The sequence below is a fragment of the Podarcis liolepis genome (assembly GCF_965112155.1).
Source record: "Podarcis liolepis genome assembly, chromosome: 17".
Lineage (NCBI taxonomy): Eukaryota > Metazoa > Chordata > Lepidosauria > Squamata > Lacertidae > Podarcis > Podarcis liolepis.
Genome location: NC_139571.1, coordinates 9,128,741 through 9,137,723, shown reverse-complemented (window position 1 = coordinate 9,137,723; position 8,983 = coordinate 9,128,741).

The window sequence follows — 8,983 nt, the reverse complement described above, 5'->3', positions numbered from 1 at the left end:
TCCAACCATCTCGTCCTCTGTCGTCCCCTTCTCCTTGTGCCCTCCATTTTTCCCAACATCAGGGTCTTTTCCAGGGAGTCTTCTCTTCTCATGAGGTGGCCAAAGTACTGGAGCCTCAGCTTCAGGATCTGTCCTTCCAGTGAGCACTCAGGGCTGATTTCCTTCAGAATGGATAGGTTTTATCTTCTTGCAGTCCATGGGACTCTCAAAAGTCTCCTCCAGCACCATAATTCAAAAGCATCAATTCTTCGGCGATCTGCCTTCTTTATGGTCCAGCTCTCACTTCCATACATCACTACTGGGAAAACCATAACTTTAACTATACGGACCTTTGTTGGCAAGGTGATTGTTGCTTAGGGTCTAGCAACATTTTAAGCATGTTCCAAGCACCCCAGGTATATGCATTTATCCTGGTGGTATAGCCTTTACAACAGTCCTGGAAGACAAGGTCTTTATTATCCCCCTTTCACAGATGGCAAGACTGAGGGTGAGAAAATAGTATCCACCCACCTATCCGGCTTCTCCTTAATCAATTTCCAATTCCAGATGGATTACAAATAGAAAAAGCATATACACACAGGTAAAATCACAGTGGTCAGCCTATGATTTGGAATATTCCACTGCCAGCAATACTACAGTCACAGTATTCAGCTCATAACTGATCAGTTCTCAGTAAAAGCCATGAGATCAACTGTTGTTGCACTGAGTTCAGAAAACGGCCAATGGCAGTGCCAACTGAATCTCAGAAGCAAAGGCCTCATCACTTCCCCAACTCTGGAACCCTCCAATACCTTATTTTAAGCATTACAGTGTACTAATGTTCCAACAATGGGGGCTTTTCCTGTTTTAGGGAACACTTTTGCCTACACCCAGATTGTCTTCTCCTTTTTACCACCAGTTCCATCTGTATGAAAGCATCCTGCCACTCCAAAACTATGGTCATATCCAGACAACCTGTTTCCTGAGCATTTCCCTTGATTCTGTTGGGAGGTTAGATTATATTGGCTGCTTCTTGAGCATTCATTCTGATTTGTTTGCTGGTAGGTTAGTTCCCTGTCACTTTCCTTACTGCAAACGTTTAGCTTTATTTTTTATTTTTCCAGGCAGAGTGAGGCATTGTTGCCAAGAGCGCTGAAAACAACTTTAATGGTGCATCCTGAATTTGCCAATATGTGATTGAATCCCACCCAAAAATAATGACAGAGTGGAGAAACACTCTTAGTGGCCTAAGAGTGACCCTTATTGCATTGCCACACTGCAAGAGCCCCTGGGTGATACATAGCTTGTCTGGTGCTTCTAGATAAACAGCTTGCCCAAACAGGGCAGCTGTACTGTAGCAACCATTATTTCTGTTGGGGAATCTCAGACAGCCCTTTCTCATTTGGAGCATAGAAAGTTCCCAGGTGACGGGAGCAGAGAACAATAGCATCATACTCACACTTCCACAGGGTCACATACTGATACGCTATGCTATTGATGAGATTTCCATTAAACAATTAGCCTTCTTACACAACCACAGCAGTACTTATTAGAGAGACTTGAGCAAAGACAACTAAAAGCAAGACGGGAATACAGAAAGGTGGGTGGAGGTGCAAAGCTACAGATCTGATTGGTACTGAGGCTATTTGCTTTGCTAATGGCTTGTCTTATTTGCGAAAGAGAAGCCTTTCTGCATTTTTCAAGAAGGTTCTAATTTTGCTTAGGTAAAAGTGGGGGGGGCAGACTTTGTGTGTTTGGATTTACAGTAGTTGCTTCCTTCACCTCAGATCTCCTAGAATCATAGAATAGTAGAGTGGGAAGGATAGTAGAGCCATATACAATGCAAGAATCACAGCTGTGGAAACTGCAGTTCTTTAGCCTTGGTTAGCGCCAAAAGAAATATCAGCCTCAAAAACTTTAATTGCTTCCTTGAGATGAATTTCAGGAATAGAAAGAATCCCTTCATTCGCTATCTGTCCTAAAGAACAGGGCAGCTTTATTATTTCCTCTTTCATTGATCTGTTTCAGCACTAAATGTGACCAAACCTGCTTTCTGGAAACGCCCAGAGTCTTGCAGAATGGCCATGTGGTATGGGGAAGTCCACAGGGCAACAGCTATTTTAAGCACCCAGTAAACTTTAAGAAGAGCAGTTCTAAGCTCTGTTAACGTTGGGCGAATGTCACTTGGCTTTCGAAGCTGTTCTGTGGAGGTACTAGGATGTAAAGGAGTTCAGTAAGCTAGCAATAGAAAGCTCAAATCACAAGTCACACACAGAAAGCTTCCATTCTTTCTTGCCCCCTAAAATAGCAGCTGCACTGACCAACAAGGGAATGATAAAATTTACAAAGAACTTGTAGCATTAGAAGACCTTGTTAAGGAAATGCATGAGAATATGAGGTTGAGTAAAATATTCGGGTCTTCTGATGCTCTGGAGATATAGGAGCTTGTGTCTGTGTGCAGTAGCTAGAATCCTAGAGAACTGAAATCTACTCCCCTTTTGTTAAATATTCTCCAGATGTTTAGCTGCTAAAGAAGCCCCCAAATGTTCTCGAGGTATTTTATACCTGCATACCTGACAGCCAGTGGCATCTGATTTCAACATTTGATAACTCCAATTGACACTTTGTAATATTTGATAGTTGGCAAGCAATTGGTTTTAGTACTGGAGTGTACTGGTGTTTGATTTTTTTAAGGTAATGGTCTAAACCACTGAGCCTCTTGGGCTTGCCAATCCGAAGATCAGCAGTTCGAATCCGCAACATGGGGTAAGTTCCCGTTCCTCTGTCCCAGCTTCTGCCAACCTAGCAGTTTGAAAGCACACCAGTGCAAGTAGAGAAATAGGTACCGCTGCAACGGGAAGGTAAATGGCGTTTCCATGTGCTCTGGCTTCCGTCACAGTGCCCTGTTGCGCCAGAAACGGTTTAGTCATGCTCGCCACATGACCTGTAGAGCTGTCTGTGGACAAACACTGGCTCCCTCAGCCTGAAGCAAGATGAGCACTGCACCCCTTAGACACCTATGACTGGACTTAACCATCTAGGGGTCCTTTACCTTTTACCTCATTTAAAAAGCACTCTGCTTTTAAAATAGCATATCCTCAGGAAAAATCTCCCACATTAACATCTGCACTGCAGAGGATTTGAGGGGGATGGTATGTGCACTCAATTTGCTTGAGCCAAAGCTGGTCCTTTCCACTGTCTACTGGTAAACTGAGGATTTGCATAAGAATATACCTAATAAGTGCATGGTTGAACATTGCAAAGGAAGAAGAATATGAGTGGCTACATTGTCTTCAGCTGTTGCTTTAAATGGGAAACCACAATAAGACTCCCAAAGAAGCCAAGGTTCCCCAGAAGAGATAATCTGAAAGCCACAGATCTAGCATAAATATAATATTGTATAGTTTATAGGCCATAGTACTTATTAGTCCGGGACACAGATGGCGCTGTGGGTTAAGCCACAGAGCCTAGGACTTGCCGATCAGAAGGTCAGAGGTTCGAATCCCCGCGACGGGGTGAGCTCCCGTTGCTCGGTCCCTGCTCCTGCCAACCTAGCAGTTCGAAAGCACGTCAAAGTGCAAGTAGATAAATAGGTACCGCTCTGGCGGGAAGGTAACCAGCGTTTCCATGCGCTGCTCTGGTTCGCCAGAAGTGGCTTAGTCATGCTGGCCACATGACCCAGAAGCTGTACGCCGGCTCCCTCGGCCAGTAAAGCGAGATGAGCGCCACAACCCCAGAGTCGGCCACGGCTGGACCTAATGGTCAGGGGTCCCTTTACCTTTACTTACTTATTAGTCAGTATTTATAGCTGACATGCACCTCTTCTAAATCACAAAGAAAGCAAAACACACACCTGAATTTTGCTTTAAAACTCATGAAAAACTGAATTGTGAAATTAGAAAATTATTTGCAGATATTCAGAGTTTGCATATTTGCTTCAGCTCTGTGGCTGCAACCCAGAATCAGCCGACTCCGCCCTGAACTGAAGAGATCCTACAACTCTCAAGCAACTTCAAGAGCTCTGTGAGAAAGATGCTGCCACTAAATAGGCACATTTCAGCTGCCTTTATTCTTCTCTTCCGTTCATGCATAAAACCTTTCTTGTCAACAACCAGGCCTCTGTCATTCCCAAGGTCTTCAAGCACAATCAGACATTAAAAACAAAACAAACATCGTTAAGGAAGCCCACACAGATCCTTGCCTAGAAATCCAGCAACATATGGTGCAAAACAGGTGGCAAGTCGTGTGCACCTCAGAGAAGTGGATTTAATTCCAACATTTGGATTTAAGTGAGATGCTAACCGGCATTACCTCAGGGGTTGGTAGCTAAATTGCTTCCAGGCTCCTGCCATGGCATTTCCACAGGTGCCAAGGGCCCAGTTGTTTGATCCTCACAGTGGCAATCTGGCCTCTCAGCTCCCAACACCAGCTGTGCCTCAAGAGGTGGTTGCTTAGCAACCAACAAAGCAAGGCCTTGCCGCTGTGACAGTATTCCAGGGGTGTGCCTCCTCCTGCCAGCCATCCCTGGGGGAGCTGTGCCAGGGGAAGGCCTGCCTGTTCTGTCAATCATCTACTTGGTTTGCCAGCAGACACCAAGATCTCTGGGAGAAGCCTGTCCCTTAGTCTCCTGCAGAGCTATTGAAGGGCTGTTGGAAACTGAGGCATCGAAGGAAAGTACAGCAAAAACACTGCTCATTTCAAATCTGGCCTGGAGTTTTGTGCCTATACTGCAAGCACATACCATGAAGAAACCCTGGTCTTGCCCTTTTACCAGGTTCCAGACCAGCTGACCTTCTGACGGAGCCCCACATTTTTTCATTGTACGCTCCAGCACTTTTGGCATGTCATAAAGTGAAGATAAAGGACCCCTGGCGGTTAAGTCCAGTCACAGACTACTCTGGGGTTGCGGCGCTCATCTCACTTTACTAGCCGAGGGAGCCAGCTTTTCTCCGCAGTTTTTCCGGGTCATGTGGCCAGCATAACTAAGCCGCTTCTGGTGAACCAGAGCAGCGCACGGAAACACCGTTTACCTTCCCGCCGGAGCAGTATCTATTTATTTACTTGCACTGGTGTGCTTTCGAACTGCTAGGTTGGAAGGAGCTGGGACTGAGCAACAGGAGCTCAACCCCCCCCCCCCCGTCGCTTTTCACAGCACTCAGCAAATCTTTACGATACGATAATCTTTATTGCAGAACGAAATTGAAAAATCTATATTAGACATTCAAAAACCCACAAGCCTGCTATCCCAACCTGGTTAGCCCCTAAAAACTCTGATACCCCATAATTGAATACAATATGCTCACATAAAGACTACCTTACACTGCATTTAAAACCAAAATCGCATTTGGATAGAAACTGTTTCTCATGCGGCTAGTTCTAGTCTTTATAACCCTGTACCTTCTTCCAGAAGGCAGAAGCTGAAAGAGATCATTTCCGGGGTTCGCACTATCTCTGCAGCTTTCTTATGGCACCTGGAAGCACAGATTTGATCCAAGGTGGGAAGAGTGCACCCAATTACTCTCTCCGCAGTCTTTACAATCCTGGACAGCATTGTTTTTCCCCTGACCATGCAGCTCCCAAGACATACAGACCATAAGTTAATGCACGCTCAACAGTACAATGGTAAAATGTCATCAACAGGTCCTTTGAGGGGTTATTTTTCTGGAGGATTCTCAGAAAATATAATCTCTGCTGTGCTCTCTTCATCAGGTCTTTTACTGTTTTCTCCTCAGGTTAGGTCATCTCTCAACTCCATTCCTAGAAATCAAAACACCGAGACCTGTTCCTCAGGACAGCAAAGTTTTCCCTCTGTCAGGTTGCCCACCTCACTCTTTCACCACCTCCCTATTTACAAAGCAGTCTGGAGGCTTTGATTGACAGCCCCTACTTGAAGGGGCTGTGCCCTTTTATAAAGCTCCTCCCACCTGCACTTAGCTGTAATATGCCAAAGAGGGGAACAGGTCCTGGGGACAGGCTGGAGCCTATAGCAGCTTCTTCTTGGTCACTGTGTCTTGAGGTCCAGGGAAATATTGTGGACCTCAGATTATGAACGCAAAGACTATTCTTGCCAAGACTTTGTTTTAAAGCTGATGCAAGAAGCACCAAACTGGTGGCATTTATGTACCAATGAACTACAGACAACTCTTAAAAGGACACTTGCTTTTTAAATCCTAGCAGAAGCTTCCTCAGCAGCTTTTCTACACTGTTTTAAACCGTTTTTTATAATTCAATATTGAAATCCATTGCAAAAAAAACCACCACCACCCAATTAAGACAACACAATTTTGAAGGGGTTGGGGGGCGGGTGTCACAAAAACCTTTCAGCATCACAGCAAGAGTAATCAGTAGTTATTTTAAGGATAAATGGGGGGGGGTCTTGGAGATGCAACAAAAAACATTTGGGCATTGACGAGAGCCTAGAGGAGTAGTCTTTTTTTTTTAGTGGTACCCAAAGGACTGGTCATTAAAAACCCCCACTAATTTTAAAAACTATTTTTTAAAGTAGCAAATTGGAGGTGGGGTCTTGGGGACTACAAACCTCCCATCTGGGGGCAGAAACATAAAATCCAGATCTCACACACCCCCATCCTGTGGCTTGACTAGTGCCACCAATTATGGCTAGAGCCCACCTGTCTTTTTGCCCCCTGTTGTAAAAAGTTAGGTGCAATGAGACAAAAGCGTATGCTCAATGCACCAAAAAGAGAGAGAGATATATGCAAATACACTTCTTTTCGTGAACCTGTTCTGTTTTCACACTTGGTTAGCTGCAAAATTAAGCAATTGCAAAATTCCTTCTTTCCGGCAAGTAGCAAGGCAATGACAGGGCAAATGTCAGGTAGAGAAAAAGCAGTGCTGGGAGATACCAACCAATACTGCAACCCCGTCCTTGGAAAGCACTGTGGCCTCTTGCAAACTGATATGACCCCGAGAACAGGAAGTGCAATTATTTAAGAAAAGGCGAGGCCCTACCATGTTTACACGGCGCACACCCGTTATATGCGCACACACACACACACACACTGCTTCTGCTGGATCTTCCTTCCATCAGCGAAGCTCTAGCATCTGCCCTTGTATTTGAATCATGCTGCAATCCCCTGTAGGTTAAAACTACGAAGCTGGAGTCAAATTCAGAAAACAGAATCCAGGCACTGGCAAATAATGACACCCCCGATACAGAAGAGAGCAGATGGCAGGAGGGGAGAGGAAGCTGCTGCTTCTAAGCATTAATCTCAAGTAATTAGCCAATTTAGGGAGAGGCAGCCAAAAGACAGCTGATGTGTGTGGGCGCGCATGCAAACGCCTCTCCCTCTCTCACACACACATGCACACAGTCACCAAACGCGGAGCAGAAATGAGCAAGTTGGACCTGAATTGCTACTCACAGGACACCTGCCATTAATCACCATCTTGCTTGGAGGGATCAGAGCCTTCCCCCCCCCAAACAGAATCCAGTTCCCAGCCAAGTTTCTCTGGCCACCAAGAACACCCATTTCAACGAGCCAACCGTGCACATGGCACATGGAAGAGGCCAGGAGCCTGGAGGAGCAGACAGAGGAGCATCCAGACTGACGGGAGCAAGCCCTGTGTTACTGAGCAAAGGCCCCAGCTGGTGCCAACCAGAGGGAGCATTATGTGGGCACATGACCACCAAAGTGCTTGGGGGGGGGGGAATACGCCTCCAAAGGTCAAGGAGGCATAACATTACATACCAGACGAGTTGGGCCCTTCTTGCTCTGGAGAGAACTAGAAATCAATACTGAAACTTCTGGACCTGCGAAAAGGTCAGCTGCAAGAACTTGGACCACAAGCGTAGCTTGGCTGTCCTGGACTTGCCTGGTTCAAGGAAGCCTGTCTCTTCCTTTAGCCTCAGTTTCCCTTGCACAGAGAAACACAAGACCTAACAAATAAATTATTAGCTGCCCAAAACTTGGTAAGAGAGATGCTACTTTCTAGCCTACTTAGCCAGTATCCTTTCAAGAACTATTTTGAACATGTCAGCAGCCCTCTTCTTCTGTTCTTCTTGGGACTTCTTCTTCTTCTGTTGCCTGGAGCTCTTACCACTCAGACCCATTCCATTTGGAAATTAAAAAACAAGACATATTCACTGAAGGAGATCCATGTCCCTTTCCTGCCACTGAGTGGTTTCGAGAGCTTGTTTATTTCATATTCTGTCCATAGTGCCCACAATAGTGCTCCATCAGATACAGAGAACAAGCAGATCTCTTCAAGGTGACACCCACCCAAAACTTGGAGGGATAAAATGTCCCATGTTTGCAGCTGGGGGCACAACTGGCAGGTCGCCCAAACAGAACTGCAATTAACTCATTAGCTAATTTCCCAAAAGGGGCCTGGTTGGTGGTCTTTGCTCTTTTCAGACTTAGCAAGTAAAGCTGGTCAATTTTTTAATATTTTTTTTGCAAGCCATTTCTCCTTTAGTTCTTTCCACCCATCTCTGATAAAATACACAGCTGCTGTTTGTCTCACCAATACCTCAGCACCTGAGAGAATGTGCTTAAATCCAATTGCTGTGTCAAGCAGCTGAACTGCTACATGTGAACACATTTTGCAAATTAAGCAGTGTTGTGTGTTGCTTGCTTATTCTGCATACAGTGGTACCTCGGGTTAAAAACTTAATTTGTTCTGGAGGTCTGTCCTTAACCTGAAACTGTTCTTAACCTGAGGTACCACTTTAGCTAATGGGGCCTCCTGCTGCCACGCTACAATTTCTGTTCTCATCCTGAGGTAAAGTTCTTAACCCGAGGTACTACTTCCGGGTTAGCGGAGTCTGTAACCTGAAGCGTTTGTAACCCGAGATACCACTGTAATTGATTCTGCTTTTTAAGTCATCAACTGGGGAAGAGAAGCTATACAAAGGCCCCTGTCCTGTTAAACCTCAAGGTCTCAGGCACAGGATTCAGCGCCCAACTTCCACTCCTGGGCAACACACAGTACCTTTTCAGTCCATCCTAGGAGTCAACTGCTGCTGCTCTGAAGAGAGCCATAA